This window comes from Tachysurus fulvidraco, chromosome 17 (assembly GCF_022655615.1).
Source record: "Tachysurus fulvidraco isolate hzauxx_2018 chromosome 17, HZAU_PFXX_2.0, whole genome shotgun sequence".
Lineage (NCBI taxonomy): Eukaryota > Metazoa > Chordata > Actinopteri > Siluriformes > Bagridae > Tachysurus > Tachysurus fulvidraco.
Window position 1 is genome coordinate 9,658,417 of NC_062534.1, and position 23,817 is coordinate 9,682,233.

Consider the following 23,817-nt stretch of genomic DNA (forward strand, 5'->3'; position numbering starts at 1 on the left):
ACATGCACATAGTGCCATTACCCAGCATTATTGTGTTAACCCACCATTACACACCATTATTGTGTTAACCCAACAGAACAGATTGTCAGAGGTCATTAATTAACCTCTAATATACTGTACACCACTAGCCATTAATAACTAAAAGAATCACTTCATTGTTACAATTCACAATGATCAAAAAATGTCCAAACATTATATACCAATGTAGAAATAGTACAAGTTGATGATTTGCAAATTAACCCTGTCTGACTCTAATGACCCTTTGGGGCATTACTCACTCAGTCACTCATTTTCTACCGCTTATCCGAACTACCTTGGGTCACAGGGAGCCTGTGCCTATCCCAGGCGTCATCGGGCATCGAGGCAGGATACACCCTGGACGGAGTGCCAACCCATCGCAGGGCACACACACACACTCTCATTCACACACACACTCACACACTACGGATGACGCCTAATTTTTTCCAGAGATGCCAATCAACTTACCATGCATGTCTTTGGACCCGGGGAGGAAACCCGACCCTGGAGGTGTGAGGCGAACGTGCTACCCACTAAGCCACCGTGCCCCTTTGGGGCATTAGTGAAAGAAAAACTGGTGAAACCAGCAAATAATGAGTCCAGCTTGGAAACCTGTAAGCAAATGCAGGCCATTATTTGGCTTGACAGTAATTATGCTGAGGGGACTTTTTTCAAATGTCTGAGGGTCTACAGTGAGTTGTATGCACAGGCATTGAGGCTGAATGAGGGAAATTGCATTATGGAGCCAAAATAGCTTTGTAGAATAGCTGTTATAGAAATGAAAAGTGTGTGGCCACATTAACACTTTGAATAGATTATATAGAAAGTGAAGCAATCACACAACCAGTATATTTACTGTACAACTGCAACTCTTTCCTTTTCAGTGAGAATTCAGTAAGAGTTTCAGCAATACTGCAACAGAATGTACAGAATGTACAGAGTGTGTATAAGGTTCTGTTAGATGTATTATGTATTAATACATAATTAATACATAATACATCTAACAGAACCTTATACACACAAAGTACATTCTGATGCAGTAGATGCATTCTGTTGCAGCATGGTAGAGAAGAACATTACCACACCATTAAACTGTTTACCTCTTTTAATTGAAGAAAGTAATTTTTTCACTAGTTTCCTGGTGATGCTGGAGTAATGACCTGTACCATCAAGCAGAACAATATTACTACACCACAGACTGGCTAACCAGAATATTATCATATACAAATCAGAAAGTGCACAATGAGGTTTCTCATTATGGTCAATGATTACAGCTCAGCACTTCCCTTTATCATGCTTCTTTAACATGACACACAATGAGCTTCCATCAAGCTTAAACTGATTAGAGGAGGTCAATGTCCACATCTCTATCATTCACGTGCTTTTTTGGCTCTTAACTCATGCTTTCACTCACATGCTCTCTTTCTTTTAGTCCCTGATTTCTGTGATAATAATACCTACATGATATTACAAATTAATGATTGACTAAGAATTGACAGAATGATTGTCTTCTGTCAGATCTTCCCCATGATTGTGTAGCCTAGTGAACCAAATTGAGAGACCATTTAATGGCTCAGGAAACCTTTGCAGGTGTTTTCATTTGATCAGATGATTGTCATGTCACCATATTCAAATTTTTTGAGATGTGAATTGGTGAGAAATTACTTCAGTCTGTGTGGGTACTGTGTATATATATATATATATATTTATATATATATATATATATATATATATATATATATATATATATATATACAATTATATATATATATATATACGTGTATATATATATATATATATATATATATATATACATTTACACTTACACTTTCTGTTTACAGGGAAATATTTTCATAAATAAAAGGAAACAATTGTATTTTAAATTATTTTTGACCATGTACGTTGTTAGCCAATATTACATTTTTACTTAATATAAATTACAATAAATTCAATCACACACTATTTAAAAAAATGTTGAAAAGTCTCAAACAAATTGAGAATTGGGACAGTACAGCAGTATAGGATTCCATATTGACACTGAAAGTTTAAACCATTTCAGTATAGTGATTTGAGAGCACTTGCAAAGCTTTTGAAAAGTCCACAGAATGTCAAGCAAGTGCTTTTTGTTGGTGTTCCACTGGTTCTAGTGAGCTGTCACACCAGTATAACACTAGGAAGCAATAACTAAGTAATTATTTAAGAGGTACTTAAAAGTGTTCACAAGTGGGGTGTTCACAAAAAGTCTTATTTATAATGCATATTAACCGTTTTTCCAGTTCATTAATACACCCAAAGCCATTTGCACAATTCAGCAGAGTGGCTGCCTTCCACAAACTCCAGAGATGCACCTCAGTGCTACAAGTCAGGCTGCAGAGACGATTAAAAACCATCATGCAGCCACTGAAAGCACAGATTGTGCAATGTACAATCACTAAACTGCTCTGCAAAATTGATTTGATGTTATTTTGCAGAAAGCAATATATCATTTCTCCTATCTAACTGAACTGAAGACATTGTCTTTAAGGGCATTGAGGAAAACAAAAAACTTAGCTGGTGACATCCTCTGCGAGCAAGAAATGAGGCAACATTTTTGGCCGGAAAAACAGGTGAAGCGACGTCCACCACAGGAACTGGTGGGGAGCAAAATACACCAAAGAACACTAGAGATCCAGAAGAAAAAAAAAAGGCATCCCGGTTGTCACCTTGCCAGGGATTGATCTGCATGGTCAGCCAGTGTCTCATGGGATTGTTGTGAATGAAGCCGCCCGGAGACTGTCATGCCTTCTTTTAAGCCAGTGTTGTGTGAGTCAGCTGTATGGTCTGGTCTTTATCAGCAATCAGGTCTGTGCTGAACTCAGAGTTTATGATTACCCATTAGTTCCTCAGGAGCTCTCAGTTGCGCTATTATAAACTGTTGTAGAAATGACATTATTTACATTTACACTATTTACTGTAGTGTATCACCCAAATGAGGACGGGTTCTCTACTGAGCCTCTTTCCTCTCAAGGTTTCTTACTCTTTTATTTTTTTTTCCTTGCTGCTGTCACTTTAATCTTTTGTAAATTAATATTAAACTTTAATTGTATATATTCACTTATTTATTTTTATCCTTATTTTTTCTTCTTATTCTTCTTTTTATTATTCTTCTTATTATATATTTATTTCTTTTCTCTCTCTTCTGTTTCCATACTTCTGTAAAGCTGCTTTCAGACAATGGAAAATTGTTAAAAGCGCTATACAAATCAATTGAATTGAATTGAATTGAATTGAAAAGGCCAGATAGAGAAATCCAGAGTAGATTCTCCACAGATTGTTAAAAGCCAAGCTCGCAGTTATCATGCTGGGTCTGAGAATGGCTGAGTCCTTCTGTCAGAAAAAGTGGGTGTCTTGGACCCAAATGCAGGGATAACATAAAAAGGGGGTTTATTAGAAAAAATAACAAAAAGCTGGAAACACTAGGAACAAAGAAAAATAAACACCAATAAACCAAAGACAAGGACTCTCAAAAAACAGGCACAAGACAACAAGAGGACAATCACAGAGACACAAGGAACAGGTGTGCAGAGGTGGAAACGGAGGCACTCAAGGAACTGTATGGGAATATAAGTGAGCAGGAAACCGAGTACCCAGATGCAGCGTTTATTGTTACGGGGGACTTTAACAAAGCCAACTTCAGGACAATAGCTACAAAATATTTCCAACACATCACCATCAACACGCGTGGTGACCATGTACTGGACCACTGCAACTCTCCCTTCCGGGATGCCTACAAATCCCTCCTCTGCCCACCTTTTGGCAAATCGGATCACTCGTCCATCCTGCCTGCTTATAGGCAGACACTGAAACGGGAAGCACCCACCCTCAGGACAACCAATGCTGGTCGGACAAATCAGATGCTATACTACAGGACTGTTTTGATCACGTGGACTGGGATATGTTCCAGGCAGCGTCTGATGACGACATAAAGGCGTATTCAGATTCTGTCACGTGTTTCATCAGGAAGTGTGTAGAAGATGTTGTGCTGATAAAAACAATCCGCATCTAACCCAACCAAAAACCGTGGATTAATACCGATGTTTGAGCAGCCTTGTCAGCACGGACGTCTGCTTTTAAATCCGGGAATCCTGACGATCGCATACAAGCCAGTTACGATCTCAGGAAAACCATCAAAGCTGGAAAAAGACAGTACAAAAACAAAGCTGAAGAACATTTCAACACCAACGATGCACGAAGCAAGTGGCAGGGCATCAACAACATCATGGACTTTAAAGGGAACAAACCAGCTACTGTGAACATTGCCGCCTCTCTACCGGATGAGCTAAATAACTTCTATGCTTGTTTTGAGGCTCACAACCCCACCCACACCGAGAGCGGCTGCTGCAGAAGATGTGAGTGCACTCTCCGTCTCTGTCGCAGATGTAACCTGATCCTTCCGACGGGTAAACATCCGCAAGGCTTCGGGTCCTGATGGCATCCCAGGCCATGTGCTTCGAGCATGCGCATCCCAACTGGCCGGTGTGTTCACAGACATTTTCAAACTCTCCCTGTGTCTGTCTGTGGTTCCATCGTGTTTCAAAAAATCCACCATTGTGCCCATACCAAAGAAAAATAAAATCACATGCTTAAATGAATGGAGGCCAGATGCTCTCATACCCATCTTCAGTAAGTTCTTTGAGAAACTCATCAGAGAATACCTCTGCTCTGTGCTGCCTGCCTCACAGCTGTCTGCCTCGCTACAGTTTGAATACCGCAGCAACCGTTCCACAGACGATGTTATCGCTTTCACCCTACACACTGCTCTCTCCCAGCTGGAAAATAAGAACACTTATGTGAGAATGCTGTTTGTGGACTACAGCTCAGCATTTAACACATTAGTGCCTGCCACAATTGTTGCGAAGCTCCAGACTCTGGGACTAAACAGATCTCTGTGCAAATGGATTCTGGGCTTCCTGACAGGCAGAAGTCAGGTGGTAAGAATGGGCAGCAATACTTCATCCCCGCTGATTCTCAACACCCCACTCCTGTACTCCCTGTACACACACGACTGTACAGCCACACACAGCTCCAACGTCATCATCAAATTCGCTGATGATACAACGGTGATAGGCCTGATCACCGACAATGATGAGACAGCCTACAGAGAAGAGGTGAGCACCCTGACTAAATGGTGTCAGGAAAACCACTCAACATTGACAAGACCAAGGAGCTGGTGGTAGATTTCAGGAGACAGAGCAGAGAACACAGACCCATCACCATCGACAAGACACCTGTGGAGCGGGTGAGCAGCTTTAAGTTTCTGGGTGTTAACATCAGTGAGGATCTCACCTGGTCTACACACACCGACACAGTGCTGAAGAAGGCACACCAACCCTTCTTCTTCCTGAGACGGCTGAGGAAGTTTGGAATGAGCCCCAGCATTCTCAGAGCATTCTACACCTGCACTATAGAGAGGATCCTGATGGGCTGCATCACTGCCTGGTTTGGAAACAGCACCGCTGGCAACCGCAAAGCCCTGAAAAGGGTCATGCGAACTGCCAGCCACATTGTTGGAGGTGAGCTTCCCTCCCTCCAGGATATCTACACAAGGCAATGTATAAGAAAAGCTTGGAGGATCACTAATGACTCCAGCCACCCGTCCGACAGACTGCTCTCTCTGCATCCGATCCCGCACCAGTCGACTGAGGGATAGCTTTTTCAGACGAATTAACAGCCATAACTAACACAACCTACAGCATACTTCCATAACATGGTATGCTACACACTGCACTCTAACTTCAACAGTTCAACACTGGACTACACACACACTGCATTCATACGGCATTTATACACTCCGGACTACACACACACTGCATTCATATGTATTTATACACACACTGCATTTTATTTAATATAATAATCTATCTGACAATAAGCTATCTGCACCACAGGACATTTCTGTATCTGTACAGTCTGTTGCACCTTAACATGTTACATATATATATATATATAAGTACATACTGTATATAATGTGTAGTGCATTGTAAAAGTGACGTACATACGGCTACGTATGGTGACCCATACTCAGAATTTGTTCTCTGCATTTAACCCATCCAAAGTGCACACACACAGCAGTGAACACACACACCGTAAACACACACCCGGAGCAGTGGGCAGCCATTTATGCTGCGGCGCCCGGGGAGCAGTTGGGGGGTTTGGTGCCTTGCTCAAGGGCACCTCAGTCGTGGCCGGCCCGAGACTCGAACCCACAACCATAGAGAGCAACTGCTCATCTAAATAAGAGCTCCAAAAAACCCTTTCCGGGTTTGTTTAAACTGGTAAAAAAGTGTCTGGAGTGATCTGCCTGATGTTAAACAGTGCCTCTCAAATGTACGTAATCAGGGTAGAGTAACCAATCACACAGACAGTAAAAAAAAGTTAGATAGAGAGTCATGCTGAGGCTGCTATCCGAGGCGCCATCTTGGATAGGATAAGATTATCCATTTTGAATTATCATTCATTCATTCATTCATTCATTCATTCATTCATTCATTCATTTTCTACCACTTATCCGAACTACCTCGGGTCACGGGGAGTCTGTGCCTATCTCAGGCGTCATCAGGCATCGAGGCAGGATACACCCTGGACGGAATGGCAACCCATCGCAAGGCACACACACACACTCTCATTCACTCACACAATCACACACTATGGACAATTTTCCAGAGATGCCAATCAACCTACCATGCATGTCTTTGGACCGGCATGGTAAGCCACCGTGCCCCCTTGAATTATCATATTTTGTAAATATATTATATCTTTTCATGTGACAAGCATGAAATAACAGCTTTTATAACAGTGTTACAGCTTTTATAACAGTGTTAATTTGCTGTCCCATCAAAATAACTCAACACAGCCATTAATGTCTAAACTGCTGACCACAAAAGTGACTACACCCCTAAGTGAAAATGTCCAAATTGGGCCCAATGTATCAACATTTTGTGTGGCCACCATTATTTTCCATCACTGCCTTAACCCTCTTGGGCATGGAGTTCATCAGAGTTTCTGTCAGGAATTTCTCATTCTCTGCCAGAACATTAGGGGGCAATCCGACAGTGTGTTTTCTGTCACGTGTCTTGTAATACTCACCTGTTTCTTATTGGTTTAATTATTATGTGTATTTATTTCCTCTGCATTGCAGAGTCCTCTTCTTTTGACGGCTTTTGTGCTCCAGTTCCTGTTTCATGTTATTGTGTATTTTTTTGTGTGTGTTTTGTTAATAAATCTGTTTTTATTTTGTTATCCCTGCATTTGTGTCTGCTTTTATCCCTGTGCTCACTGACAGCTTCACAGGTTGCCACTGGAGTCCTCTTAAACTCCTCCATGATGACATCATGGAGCTGGTGGATGTTAAAGACCTTGCACTCCTCCACCTTCTGTTTGACGATGGCCCACATATGCTCAATAGGGTTTAGGTCTTAGACATGCTTGGCCAGTCCATCCCCTTTACCCTCAGCTTCTTTAGCAAGGCAGTGGTCATCTTGGAGGTGTGTTTGGGGTCGTTATCATGTTAGAATACAGCCCTGTGGCCCAGTCCCTGAAGTGATGGATCCATGCTCTGCTTCAGTATGTCACAGTACATGTTGGCATTCCTGATTCTCTCAATGAACCCTTGGGTTAGGCTAACCCTTGTAAAAAATCTTGATACTCAAGAATGCCCCAAAGTAAAGTATTATGCCTTACAAAATATTAACATAAGACATATAGGAATAGGCCAGAGTCAACAAGAAAAGAAGTTTATTGTAATTATAAAATTATAGGACAAAGGAGTTTGGGTAGAGGAAGTGCGAGTCAGAGGTTTCTGATCAACAAAATGTGAGGAAGTGAAAGTCAAAAGTTCAGCTGAACCAGGCCTCATGTAGGAAGTAGGGCGATCATTCGACCAGCTGGAGGAACCTGCTGACTCTGAGATTGGGGATCTAAGGGAAAAAGGGGAATCTGACCTTTAGTAGAAATAGAGGAACTAAGGCTTAAAATATGCATGTGCAAGCCAAATGGAAGTGTCAGACTGAGATCATAGCAAAGTTCATACGTTTAGTAAGCTTAAGGAGTCAACATAGAACTTCACTTACTGTATACTGTATGTAAAGCAACATTATAAACAGCAACGGCTTAGCAAATATAGCAATACAACATAACCGATATAAGTAAGAACTTTTATCATAATCCAAACTCATAAAGTTAACATTATAATCAGTAAAATAATTATATGCAGTAGAAAGTAGCAAGAAAGAAATGAGGAAATTTACTTGCTGTAGCTGAAAAGAGGATGCTGAAAAGAAGATTAATCCACCAGACATCTGTCATCAAGACTGAGTGACGAATGTGTTTTGATCATATTTTTTAATATCAATAAATAGGTCAAAAACAACAGGAAATTAAAAGGGTAGGAAAATCCATATATGGACATATCAGTTGTCACGAAGTGACACGGTGAGACACAGGCGAGTGAGGATCCAAATGCAGTTTTAAAGGTTTTTACTAAACAAAACACAAACAAACAGGCAGGCAACGCGGAACAAACAGGAAACGGGAACATGGACATGCACACACCAACAACGACCAACAACATTGAAGTGAACAGACAGAGTATATATGGTGAACGAGAACCAATCACAAAACAGAGACAGACAAGGACTAAGACAAAACACCTGGGGAAGAGAATGAATGTAATTAGTGTCCATGGTAACAGATAGGTGGGCGGGGTCAACAATTAACATCAGGGAAAGACGGCAGACAGAAACAAGGGGAAAACACAGACAGACACATTACAGAGCCCCCCCCCCCCTACGAGCGGCTTCCAGACGCTCCCAAGTCCACAAAACCCAGTTCAGGCGGGTGGAGCGAAGGCGCAACCAGGGTGGGAGGGCGGGTCGGGTTCGTGTAGTGGTGGCGCCCGCCGAGCAGGAGGCCGGGGTTGCACCAGCCGAGCCGGAGGCCGGGGCGGCGCCGGCAGAGCCGGAGGCCAGGGCGGCGCCGGCAGAGCAGGAGGCCAGGGCGGCGCCGGCAGAGCAGGAGGCCAGGGCGGCGCCGGCAGAGCAGGAGGCCAAGGCGGCGCCGGCAGAGCAGGAGGCCAGGGCGGCGCCGGGAGAACAGGAGGCCAGGGCGGCGCCGAGAGAACAGGAGGCCAGGGCGGCGCCGGGAGAACAGGAGGCCAGGGTGGTGCCGGAGGCAGAGCCAGAGACCGGAACGGAGTTGGCAGCCAGGGTGGTGCTTTGGGCCTATGAACAGGGACAGGAGGTAGAAGGGCTGGCAAGTCCAGCGAAGCAAAACACAGGAAAACAGAAACATGCATAGGTTCAGGCCAGGCAGAGAGTTCAGGTAGTTTGGGTGTCATGATGTCGACCGCGTCCTCTGACTCAGTCATTTCGGTCGACCCGGCCGATTCGGCTGGTTCCGTCAGCTCGGCCGGTTCCGCCGACCCGGTCGGTTCGGCAGGTTCCGTCGACCCGGTCGGTTCGGCAGGTTCTGTTGACCCTGCAGGTTCCGTCGACCCGGTCGGTTCGGCAGGTTCTGTCGACCCTGCAGGTTCCGTCGACCCGGTCGGTTCAGCAGGTTCCATCGACCCGGTCGGTTCCGTCGACCCGGTCGGCTCGGCAGGTTCGATCGACCCGGTCGGTTCTGTCGACCCGGTCGGCTCGGCAGGTTCGATCGACCTGGTCGGTTCGGCAGGTTCCGTTGACCCGGTCGGTTCCGTCGACCCGGCTGGTTCGGCAGGCTCCATCGACCCGGTCGGTTCCGTCGACCCGGCCGGTTCGGCAGGCTCCATCGACCCGGTCGGTTCCGTCGACCCGGTCGGCTCGGCAGGTTCGGCAGGTTCCATCGACCTGGTCGGTTCGGCAGGTTCCGTCGACCCGGTCGGTTCCGTCGACCCGGACGGTTCTGCAGGTTCCTTCGACCCGGTCGGTTCCGTCGACCCGGTCGGTCCGGTCGGTCCGGCAGGTTCCATCGACCCGGCAGGTTCCGTCGACCCGGTCGGTTCCGGCGACCCGGCTGGTCCAGCTGGCGGCTTAGGGATGCCGGCCGCCCGAGCCGACCTCATCGGGGTATCCGCCAGTTTGGAGACCAGCCGGTTAGCACGGACCTCAGCCGAGCTCGCCGGTACGGTAGCCATGGGAACTGGCTCAATCACGGATGTGCACGGGACTGGTCTGGGCGGAGGCACTGTGGAGCATTCGGGCGTCCGTGGCTGATTCCACTCTGTGGCCCACGGATCCCGATGTTTGCTGCCCCCCCCAAAAAAATACTTACGGCCGGCTTCCGTCTCTACAGTGCTCACGCTCAGCGTGGACCCGTCCAGGAGCAACGCCAAGTTGACGAACTCCGAGAATGTCTTTATTTCTCTGGTAGACGGCATCAAATACCGCAGGATCTCCCTTAGTCCGTGCTTAAAAATGTCTTTGAGCGCCTTCTCATCGAAATTGACCTCGCTGCACAGGTCCAAGAATACCTCCGTGTACTCCTCAACTGGGGCGTCCTCCTGACGTAGGCAAAACAGGAGTTCTGCTGGATCCATTGGAGGTTGGTCGTTCTGTCACGAAGTGACACGGTGAGACACAGGCGAGTGAGGATCCAAATGCAGTTTTAAAGGTTTTTACTAAACAAAACACAAACAAACAGGCAGGCAACGCGGAACAAACAGGAAACGGGAACATGGACATGCACACACCAACAACGACCAACAACATTGAAGTGAACAGACAGAGTATATATGGTGAACGAGAACCAATCACAAAACAGAGACAGACAAGGACTAAGACAAAACACCTGGGGAAGAGAATGAATGTAATTAGTGTCCATGGTAACAGATGGTAACAGATAGGTGGGCGGGGTCAACAATTAACATCAGGGAAAGACGGCAAACAGAAACAAGGGGAAAACACAGACAGACACATTACATCAGTAAAGGGCAGACACCCTGTTTTTGTTTTTCTGGGAGATAAGGGGAAGTCAGAGAAGGTCACTTAGGAAGCGTAGGAGGTAATTCTGTAAAATAAGGAGAATTTAGAAAGGTATATATTGACTAGATTTTCTGGGGAGCGTTAGAACGAAACTTTTTGAACTAGGTAGAACTTTTTGAACTTGTAGAACTTTTTGGGTTACAGGTCTTTTGGGGTTTTCATTTGATTGCTTTAGACTTATAGATTTCTCCTTTAGCACAATGGAGTTGTTGGCTGATTGACTGCAATAAAGAAGTTTGCTCATTCTCAGCCAGGTCTGGAGAGTCTTCTCATTGGTTTATTTGTATCAATTATAGTGTTATCAGTAAAGTTTAGTTTAAATAGTTAATATTCGGCTAAAAATCTAAGAGTGCGGTTCACCCTGCGATATGTCCACTTGGAGGCGGCCTCTCTGAGTTCCTTTACTCTTCGATCATCATTTGAAAATAGCCAGTGACTCCGCACCCTAGGGGAAGTTCATTCCCCCACCTTGGTGCCAGAACAGAAAAGAGTCTTTCTGAAAGATGGTGGAACCAGTCAATCAGTGCTGGTAGATCGGAGGGTGCGGGGTGCAGTGCAAGGAGTGATAAGGGCTTTGAGGTAAGAGGGAGCTGGTCCGTTGTTGGCTTTGTAGGCCAGAATCAGTGTGTTGAATCTGATGCTTGCAGCTACCGGAAGCAGTGGGGTGCTATGCAAGAACTTAGGCAAGTTGAAAACAAGCTGTGCAGCTGCATTTTTTTTCATTTGCAGTAGACAAATTGTGTTCATAGGTAGACCTGCCAGCAGTGTGTTGCAGTAGTCCAGTCTTTAAACGACAAGATTATGAGTGAACAAGTACCTGAGCAGCCGAATGGCCGAATTCTTCTAATGTTGTAGAGAAGGAACTGACATGAGCGAGTCACATTAGCAACATGAGAGGAAAAGGACAGTTGATTGTCCATGGTTACCCCAAAGTTGCAAGCTGTGGCTGAAAGCGAGATTGTTGTGCAGGGATATAGCAAGGTTATGACCTGGGGATGAATCACCTGGCATGATCAGCAGTTCAATTTTGCTAGGATTGGGTTTTAACTGATGAGCAGTCATCTATGATGATATTTCTGCCATACATGATGAAATCCGATGAGAAGCTGTGGTATCTGAGGGGGGAAAGAGAAGATAAGTTGTGTATCATCAGCATAGCAGTGGTAAGAGAACCCATTTGAGGAAATAACTTTACCAAGAGATTGAGTATACAGGGAAAAAAGAAGAGGACCAAGTACTAAGCCCTGTGGGACACCAGTGGAGAGACTGCGTGGAGCAGATGTCACGCCCCTCCATGTTACCTCATATGAGCATCCTTCCGGGGTAGGAAGCGAACCATTCCCAAGCTGATCCGCAAATCCCAAGACTCCTGTGGATGGACAAGAGAGTCTTGTGGTTGACCATATCAAATGCTGCTGAAAGGTCAAGGATTATAAGGATGGATGACAGTTTGGCTGACCTAGCAGCATGTAGTTTCTCAGAGACATCCAAAATGGCTGTCTCTGTGGAATGAGCTGCTTTAAACCCAGACTGGTTGGGATCTTGGAGGTTGTTCTGTGAGAGATAGACAGACAGTTGATTATAGACAATGTGTTAAAGAATTTTTGAAAGACGTCATACCGGTCTGTAGTTACTGATATCTGATGGATCCAGAGCAAGTTTCTTTAGGATGGGAATAACCCTTGCTCTCTTGAAAGAAGTTGGTACCTGACCAGATGTTATGGATCTATTGATGATAGTGGTAAAGGGAAGAAGGTCTTGCGAGATGGTCTGGAGCATAGTGGAAGGGAGTGAATCCAATAGGCAGGTGGTGGGATTACAAAGCTGGATGTGATGTAAAATCTCTTCTGCTGCTACGGTTGAGAAATGCAACAACGAAGAACTGTGAGAATCCAGGCTGTGAGATGTAGATGCAGTCAGGGCAGAAGTGAAAGTCCTGCAGATTTCCTCAATCTTCTCATGGTAGAAAGAAGCAAAGTCTTCTGCAGTCAGGGAGGATGAATAAGGTGGAGCCGGAGGGTTGAGTAGTAGTCTGCTTGTCTTCAGCAAACTGTTTGCTGGCTTTCTTGTGGAGAAGATGTGTCCTTCCTGGATGACAACCATGCAGACTAATTTGATGCACTGACAGGCTGACACCCTCCCCACACACACACACACGCACACACACACCCCTTCAACCTATGCAGCAATGCTGGCAGCATTCATACATCTATTTTCCAAACACAACCTCTGGATATGACGCTGACCACGTTCAATCAATTTCTTTGGTCGACCATGGCGAGGCCTGTTCTGAGTGGAACATATCCTGTTAAACTGCTGTATGCTCTTGGCCACAGTGCTGCAGCTCAGTTTCAGGGTCTTGGCTAACTTCTTATAGCCTACACCATCTTTATATAGAGCAACAATTTTTTTTTCAGATCCTCAGAGAGTTCTTTGCCATGAGGTGCCATGTTGAACTTCCAGGGACCATTATGACAGAGTGAGAATGATAACACCAAATTTAACACACCTGCTCCCATTCACACTTACAGTATTTCACAATTAGTAAAACACATTTCTTGAAACCATCATCCATATTCTCAAAACTTTAAACACAAAACCCAGTCTTACATTCACATAACCCCTGACTCTTCTGGCAAATTCAAATACTTGCCTCAAAACCATTTGATCTGTGCTCAAAATCAAACAATGCTTTCAAAACATAAACACAGCCAGTCAATATATAAACACTCATCAGCATTCATTAGACACTACATCAAAAAATTGAGAACACAGCATCCAGGGCATGTAGTTACAGAGAAAAAAATATTTATTGCATTTAGAAAATAATTTTGCCATAAATAAAAGTAAATAATTCAGTACAGCAAATATATTGCATACTGTACGTACTGCAAGTAATACAGTATTGAATTTCTGTTTTTTCAGCATAAAAATAAAGTAAGCCCAAAGAACAAACACAACTCTAAATGAAAAGCATATTACAAAAAATATTGTGCAAAAGTCAATGAGAGACTCATTCTGCCTCCCGTCTTCGTGCTAGGTCCGGCCAGAGGACTTCGTCCACATCACATGCAATGTTGTCCCTTCCTAGGCAACGGGAGAAGAACCCTCTTGTGTGCCGGATCCAGCCTTGACAACACTCTACACCTATGTCATCACACGCCAATTCCATTGCCTGTAAAAGATTTACCCTTGTATATGGGTTACGGTCATAGACCTTCCATCGCCACACAGAGAAAAACTTTTCTATTGGGTTGAGGAAAAGGCTGTATGCTGGAAGGCAAACATTCATGAATCGCTGGTTGGTGATGAACCACTCATGTATTCTGACACCACGGTGAAAGCTGACATTGTCCCAAACCACAACATAGACAGGATGCACTGCCTGCTGATGATCCTGCTGCTCACGTTCAAACAAAACATGCAGAAGACCACCCAGAAATGTAAGAAGATGGTCAGTGTTATATATGGCCCCAGGGTTGCATGATGGTGTTGAACCCCCCATTGCTTATGGCTGCACATAGGGTGACATTGCCACCACGCTGGCCAGGGACTTCCACAATGGCACGTTGGCCAATTATGTTCCAGCCTCTCCTTCTCCTCTTTGCCAGATTGAAAAATATATTCATGGGCTTATATTCTAGACAACTGATTTGATCACATTATTGAGTTTGAGTTGTTTTGTGTAAACGTTGACAGCTGTGTTGTAGTTGTGTTTTTGCCACATGTATTTACCATTTTGCAACACAGTGCAAAATGTGTTTTAGTGAGCAAGAAAGTGTTTAGAGTTTTGCAAAAAGAGTGGATGAGATTTGCAAACAATGTCTTAACTAACAAAACTTAAGGTTTTGCCTACAAAGTGACTGATTTAACAAATGGGTTTAGGCAACTGAGCATTGGGTTCAGAGAATGGGGTTTAGTGTTTTAGCAATTGTGAAATAATGTAAGACCTCATGAGTAACATGACACCAGGGAGAGAAAATGGCAAATATTGTCACTTAGGGGTGTAATCACTTTTGTGGCCAGCAGTTTAGACATTAATGGCTGTGTGTTGAATTATTTTGAGGGGACAGAAAATTTACACAGTTACACAAGCTGTACAATCACAAGCTGTACTTTACATTGTAGAAAAGTGTAATTTTTTCAGTGTTGTCACATGATATTGTCAAAGATATAAAATATGAAGGATGTACTGTATATATTACTCATGTATTAAAAAGCTTTTCATAAAAACATGGAAGTCAATCCATCCATCCATCCATCCATCTTCTACCGCTTACCCGGGGCCGGGTCACGGGGGCAGCAGTCTAAGCAGGGATGCCCAGACTTCCTTGTCCCCAGACACTTCCTCCAGCTCTTCCGGGGGAATACAGAGGCATGTTCTAGGTCTTCCCCAGGGCCTCCTCCCAGTTGGACATGCCCGGAACACCTCCCTAGCACTAGATTTACTGACTTTTTTATTTTCTGGTGTGGGTCCCGAGGTGTGATTCCCCCCTGTTGAGATTTTCACAGTTCTTCAGCCCTGCTTTTGTTGTGCAAACACCCCTATCACCTGTGAGGCCTGGCTCATTTGTATTTGTTCACTCAGAGTAGCTGAGAGCCAAGGCAGGCCAAACCTCTGTGTGTGACATGGAAACATCTATACAAGCCTATCTAGACATGGAAACCTTCATGGCCTATCTATACAAAATAGTCTGTTTTATTTATAAAAAATTGTTTTCTAAGGTTTGTCATTGCCATAATACATCTGATATTTATATAACCCTTGTGCAGACCTGGGGTCTATTTGACTCATCTGGAAAGTTTAATGTGTCATAACTTGGGTTTCCTTACACATATTTGCCTGAAGTTTACCAGTTTGTTGGATTGATCCGAATTATGAATTTTGCATGTAAAATTAATTTTGTCTATTTTTGTTGAACTATGTGTTCGTAAAATAAATTCTTTCCTCCTCAAGTCCTCCCGAGTCAATTTGACCCGGCCACATTTAGTGGGGCAATAGGTCACACTCTTGCCTATTTCAGCACAATGAACATACATACAGACACAAAAATGCACACATAAAATGTCCACTAACACACGCATCCAAAACACACACTCACACACACACGCACACACACACACACACACATGTGCACACACACACACATACACACACACAAATTGGACATTGCATTTCATTGGGCCTCCAGAAAAAAAAAGCCACACATTTGTAAATATTTAACACTTTTGATATGCCTTTGCCTAGCAGAGGGCAGAATATGATCTACGGAAATGATGCTACACACACACACACACACACACAGTCAAACACTGTTCAAAGCATTGGGCATTGCATTTCAGTTGGCCTCCAGAAAAAAAAAAGCTACACATTTGTAAATATTTCACACACGCATGCACGCGCACACACAAATTGAGCATTGCATTTCATTAGGCCTCCAGAAAAAAAAAGCTACACATTTGTAAATATTTCACACTTTTGATGTGCCTTTGCCTAGCAGAGGGCAAAATATGATCTACCAGTGGTGTGTATGTGTGTGTGTGTGTGTGTGTGTGTGTGTGTGTGTGTGTGTGTGTGTGTGTGTGTAGCCCGTTTTTGGGTGATCAGATGGCATCTGGTAGGCAAAATAGACATAACAAGTGTAAAATGTTCACAAATGTAAGCTGATCACACAGAATGGTGATCATCGTAGAATTTTTGATTTATAAGCATTCAAGTCAATTTGACCTGGAAAAAAACAAGTTTTATTATTTACTGACATTAAAAATGGTCAAAATGCTTCAAAACAATCTCCTGGCTTTCAAAGAGACAATGCCCCGAGATAGATTCATTTCAATTATGCAACACCTTCTAACAGACAAATTTGCTGCGGTCTCCGACATCTGGACACGCTTCAACTAGAACTGTGCTGAGAGTTTTACTCCAGGAGAACACATGACCATAGATGAACAGCTGTTCCCTACCAAAGTTCTTTGTCCATTCACACAGTATATCGCAACCAAGCCAGACAAATTTGGGATAAAGTTCTGGATGGCTACGGATTTGGAGACCAAATATGTCTGCAATGCATCTCCTTACTTGGGAAAGGACCCCAGTCATCAGAATTGAGAGAGGCTGGCAGACAGCGTGGTCATGAATCTGATGGAGACATTTTTGGATGATGGCAGAAATATCACGTCGGTCAATTTCTTTACTTCACTGTCACTGTCGCATACACTGCTGCAGCACAAAACAACGCTACTCGGCATGGTGAATAAAGTCCGACGTGAACATCGATTTGCTACTGCACTGGGCATTCCGATGTCCTCCTCTACCCACACAGTGCCGTCTTTTGCCGTCTGGTCTCAGACAGGGCTTCCCAGTACCATGGTGCATCTTCTGTGGAGGCATGTTGGGTTCTTGTCCCGTCTCAAAATTCACTTTTGGTGTTATAATTCATTGATGGCCAATGAAAATGAAATGACAATTTTATTCTGTATGTGTACGAACATGTCAAAAGCCACGGACCATAACTTCACGCTTATGACATTTGTGTACAAACATACATTGGAGAGTGAAGTGTTAGCAAGGTTTCATTTTATTCATGTAATTGTATTAGCAACTTTTCATTCTGTTTTCACAGAATTTTTTATAAACAGACTATTTTGTATAGATAGGCCATGAAGGTTTCCATGTCTAGATAGGCTTGTATAGATAGGAATTCTGAAGGTTTCCATGTCACACAAAGAGGTTTGGCCTGCCTTGGATCTGAGCTACTCTGAGTGAACAAATGCAGATGTGCCAGGCCTCACAGGTGATGGGGGTGTTTGCACAACAAAAGCAGGAGAACAATGGAGCTTTTTGGGGTGCTAGTAGGTGTGAGGTCCAGGGATTTTACGCAAATTTGCGTAGGTTTAGTAAATCTAGGTTTTGTGTATTTTAGTAAATACTTAAACTCCTAAACTTGAGGCAGGAATTCTTCACCAACCTGAAGGGGGAAGCCACCCTTTTCGGTCTGAGAACCATGGCCTCGGACTTGGAGGTGCTGATTCTCATCCCCACCTCACACTCGGCTGCAAACCACCCAAGTGCATGCTGAAGGTCCTGATTTGAGGAAGCCAACAGGACAATATCATCTGCAAAAAGCAGAGACGAAATCCTGTGGTCCCCAAACCGGATTCCCCCGGCCACTGAATGCACCTAGAAATCCTGTCCATATAAATAATGAACAGGACCGGTGACAAAGGGCAGCCCTGCCGGAGTCCAACATGCACCAGGAACAAGTCTGACTTACTGCCGGCAATGCAAACCAAACTCCTGCTTCGGTCATATAGGGACCGACAGTCCTTAGCAGAGGGCCCCAGACCCCATACTCCCAGAGCACCCCCCACATGTCGCCACAAGGGACACAGTCGAATGTCTTCTCCAGATCCACAAAGCCCATGTGGATTGGTTGGGCAAACTCCCATGAACCCTTCAGCAACCTGGCGAGGGTATAGAGATCGTCTAGTGTTCCACGGCTGGGACGAAACCCGCATTGTTCCTCCTGAATCCGAGGTTCGACTATTGGCTGAATTCTCCTCTCCAGTACCCTGCCGTAGACTTTTCCGGGGAGGCTGAGGAGTGTGATTCCCCTATAGTTCGAACACACCCTCCGGTCCCCCTTCTTAAACAGAGGGACCACCACCCAAGTCTGCCAGTCCAGAGGCACTGTCCCCAGCTGCCACGCGATGTTGCAGAAGCGTGTCGACCAAGACAGCCCCACAACATCCAGAGACTTGAGGTAATCAGGGCGGATCTCATCTACCCCCGGTGCCTTGCCACCGAGGAGCTTCTCAACTACCTCAGTGACCTCAGATTGGGGGATCAACGAGTCCACAACTGAGCCCTCGGCCTCTGCTTCCTCAGTGTAAGACGTCTGTGGGATTGAGGAGGTCCTCAAAGTACTCCTTCCACCATCCGAGGATGTCCCCAGTCAAAGTCAGCAGATTCCCACTCCCACTGTAAACAGTGTGTGCAGGGCACAGGTTCCCCCTCCTCAGGCGCTGGACGGTTTCCCAAATTTTCTTCAAGGCTGACCGATAGTCCTTCTCCATGGCCTCACCGAACTTTTCCCATACCCGAGTTTTTGCCTCCGCAACCACCCGGGCTGAAGCTTGCTTGGCCCTCCGGTACCTATCAGCTGCCTCCGGAGTCCCCCAAGCCAACCAGGCTTGATAGGAGTCCTTCTAAAGCTTTATGGCATCCCTTACTTCCAGGGTCCACCACTGGGTTTGGGGATTGCCGCAACGACAGGCACCGGAGACATTACGGCCACAGCTTTGAGTGGCCGTGTCGACAATGGACACCTCAATGTCTCCAACCTCCCTCAGGATCTGGTTGGGTGTCCAGGTGCCACGTGTACTGATGGACACCCTTATGCTTGAGCATGGTGTTTGTTATGGACAAACTGTGACTAGCACAGAAGTCCAATGACAGAATACCACTCGGGTTCATGTCAGGGGGGCCGTTCCTCCCAATCACGCACCTCAAGGTGTCACTGTCGCTGCCCACGTGAGCCCAGTAGAACGACGGACTCCCCGGTCGGAGCACTTTCCAGCACCCCTCCCAGAGATGCCAAGAAGGTCAGGTACTCTACACTGCCATTTGGCCCGTAAGTGCAAATAACAGTGAGATACCTATCACCGACACAAAGGCGCAGGGAAACGACCCTCTCGTTCACCGGGGTGAACTCCAACTCATGGCGGCTGAGCTGGGGGGCTATGAGAAAGCCCACACCAGCCCGCCACCTCTCACCACGAGCAACTCCAGAGTAGTAAAGAGTCCAGCCTCTCTTGAGGAGTGCGTGGAGGGGAGCCCATCTCTAGTCGGTATCTCTCAACCTCCCACACCAGCTCAGGCTCCTTCCCTCCCAGCGAGGTGACATTCCATGTCCCTAGAGCCAGATTCCGTGTCCAGGGATTGGGTCGCTGAGGCCCCCACTTTCAACTGCCACCCAATCCACAATGCACTGGCCCCTTACAGTTCCCCACGTCGCTCCTTCAGGCTGAGCCTGGCCGGGCCCCATGGGGTAAGCATGCGAGCCCTGGCTCCAGGGTGGGGCCCCAGTTGCGCCATACCGGGCAACATCACGGACATTGCTTTTGAATTCTTCATAAGGGGGATTTGAACTGCTCTTTGTCTGGCCCGTCACCCAGGACCTGTTTGCCTTGGGAGACCTACCAGGGGCAGAAAGCCCCAGACAACATAGCTCCTAGGATCATTCAGGCACGCAAACCCCTCCACCACAATAAGGTGGCGGTTCAAGGAGGGGATGTGAAGTGCATACGAAAGTGAAATTTCTGTTTCTGTTTGTTCTTTGAACTTAAGAGAATTGTGCCTGAAAAGTCCTGAAAAAGTCTGTGATTTTGATTTGATGAGTGAGATTAAGAAGATATGGGAACCCTGAATATGCTTTATGCTTTACTATAAGAAAGCCACAATAAAGTTCACAATCAAAGTTCTAACCACTTGCTTTTTTAAAAAAAAAAAAAAAACTTTTTACTTTTACTTCAAATACTTAAGTACATTAAATATCAGAAAATTACTTTTATACTTAAGTACAGTATATATCAGATACTTTAAGACTTTGACTTGAGTAATATTCTAAAAGGTAACTTTCACTTCTACCAAAGTCTTTTTCTAGTACAATACTTGTACTTTTACTCAAGTATTGCTTTCTAGTACTTTATACAACACTGTTGTTTTGTAACTTTTCGTCTGCACTGTCTTTTGTTTTGCACTGTCTTGTTGTCTTGTCCTGCACTGTTTGCATCAGTTTGCACTTTATGTGGCTAAGACTACTTACTAAGTCCTTAGCTCTGTGGTTGTTTTATGTAGCACCATGATCCTGGAGAAATGTTGTCTTATTTCACTGTGTAAAGCTTCTTGACTTGACTTGGAAGATATATATTTGCTGTGCGTTCTGTAGGTTCAAGTTCTTTAACCTGACACTAAATGGACCAGATTTGATTGACTTCCAAATTAAAGTTATGTCATTCTTGCCCAATTCATCACACTTTATGGCACTCTGAAATCTGAAATGACACTAGCAGGCAACTGATTTTTTTTAAACTTCAATGCTTTTTTTCTAAGCAATTCCTTTATCTGTGAGGCCAAACTAAGGACTGACTCAGTAATTGTGTAACAAGCATCACATGTAATTAATTTGTAATATTTCTCCCCAAGTAGTGTTCACATGCTGGACAGTAAAAAGGGGTTTCATAATTTCCATATAGTCCATCTGCTTTGTGAAAAAGATATGTGCTTGTTGGTACCAACCCTGGGAAAAACTCAATGAAAATCTTTAGTAGATGTTCCAGTGACACACCTGTCAGATTGTGCTTTAGTACATACCAAAACAGCATGACCAATTCCATTGTAAGAGGTGCTCCTGGATACACTGGATCATCATCGTTTGATAACACAAGGTACACCTGTGAAGAACAAAATCAGATAATCTTAAAATAAACAATTATTTATTCTGTGGCTAAAACAATCATTGAAATCAAAGACGAAACATAAAATAATAAAAGTTTAAAAGATTTTGGTTTAGTGTCCACCTGTGCAGCAATTGTTAGCATCTATAACATGTGCATCATTACAATGTGGGATTTTTAACAGTGGGGTTACACTTTCCAGATGTGCAAATCTAAAGCATATTCATAGTCAATGCTGTAAATGTTGCCACAGGTGTACATACTGACATGGGGGTGGTAGGTTGAATACTTAAAAGTGGACATGAACTATTATTTAGACCACTTTTTAGAGATCTGTTTTAACTTTGACATTGGATCATGATGAAAATGCTGTACAAGTACACACTGTTTGAATTATATTGCTTGGAGATTTCTATGATGTTTTTAGAGAGAGAGGGAAAAAACAATGTAGTCAATCATTTATTTTCTTCCCTGTTTTGGCTGGGGGCTTGTCTTTATATGTACAAATGTAACTCACCTTATTGGGTAAAAAAGTTACCTGTTGTTGACTTTGTATTTGTGTATCCAGTTGATCTTCTCTTGTAAAAGTAGCATTGCTCTCTGGATACTCAGTAGGTAGCAGCTGAGAGAAACTGTCTGCAGGCTGAGAGAAACTGGCCTCTCTGGCAGGCTGTGTAATGCATGCAATGAAGATATTGTCAAGAGAAGCCGTAACAATTTTGTATGTTTGATCACTCATCAAGGAAAAAATATCTGACATCTTAGCATGGCTAGATAACTAATTAGGATAATGCTTGCAATTTTTTTTATAGTTAGCTGTATATGGGACTAATAGCAGGACAATAAAATATTGAAGAGATTTAAACATTTTATTTATTTGTACTTTTGATGTATTTTGGTTTGGTGTGTCATGTTGCTCTTCTTCAGTATGGACAAGAAATGTTTTTGGGTGCTGACTTGAGTGATTGCTTGATTCCTCTGTAAATATTTCTTCCTCTGGAACACAGATCATCATGCTATCAACAAAATGTTATTTAAATAGAAATTAAGCAGAACAAGCACTCACATACAGTTGCACACACAGTTACTGAACTGAAAGTGTACTGAACCACAATCAAGTGATTTATTTGATTTTACCTTAATGTCATTTTCCTGAAGAATGTCCCTCTACAACAAGTATTGATGATAATGTGTTTGTTTGTTTATTTATTATTATTATTATTATTATTATTATTATTATTATTGTTATTGTTATTATTATTATTATTATTATTATTATTATTATTATTATTAGGATGTATTAAAATTTATTTGAGTTCTGTGTGTGTCTCAGTTGTAATGGGAGTCCGTGGGAAGCCTGAGCACTATGAGGTATGTGTTTTGCTCAATCCAGTTCAACAATGTTAATGTTGAGCGTGACTGCTAAATTCACTTCTATGTCGGAATGTTTAAAGGGGCAGGCAACTGATTGTACAACTGAGTGTACTGAGTAGGGTTGCAAAATTCCGAGAATTTTCAAGGCTGGAACCTTTCCATGGGAAATAACGGGAATATATGGGAATTAAGGGGAATATATGGGAATTAACGGGAATATATGGGAATAAACGGAATTAGAAAAAAAAAAGCAGAGTTGCCTATAACAAGGAACTTAAATGTAGTTAAAAAAATCTTAACAGCATAATTTTGTTTAAAACAACAAGATGTTATGCAATTTAGGTTGAATTTGTACCCTGCATTCCTTGGTCACTTGCACACAGCGCACTGCTTACTGGAGGGCCATTAAGGCCACACCCCATGCATGTACTTGCATTCTTCCATAACTGCACTTTATTTTAGGGTCATTTAACTAGTTGCTTATTAGCATGAATATTAATAGAATATTGGCTATTTATTAGTACTTATGGCACATATTAATGCCTTATTCTGCATTACCTCATTCTACTGTACATTCTTAATTGTACCCAATACCTAAACTTAATAACTACAGTACCGTACTAAACCCCTTTATGCATCGCCCCCCCCTTTTGCAGGTTTTTCGCCTACATGACCTACCCAACAAAAAGTGGTACAGCTCCCACATACTTTGACACACAGGGGTGAGCCTGTTGAAAAAAGAGATTCTCTAGTTTCAGAAACTAGTTTCAGATTGATTCTAGGCCTTACTGGCACAAAGTTACAGGGGCTAGAATGGAAGGTTTTCATTTCCGCCTGGGTTGTTTACCTGATAAACTGATTAATCTTATTTTTCTGGAACATGCTAGGGGCCAAATAACAACTGAGGGTCATAGCCACATGTCTTGGCTTTCACCAGAAAAAATTTCAAGTCAAAAGACCCAAAAATGGC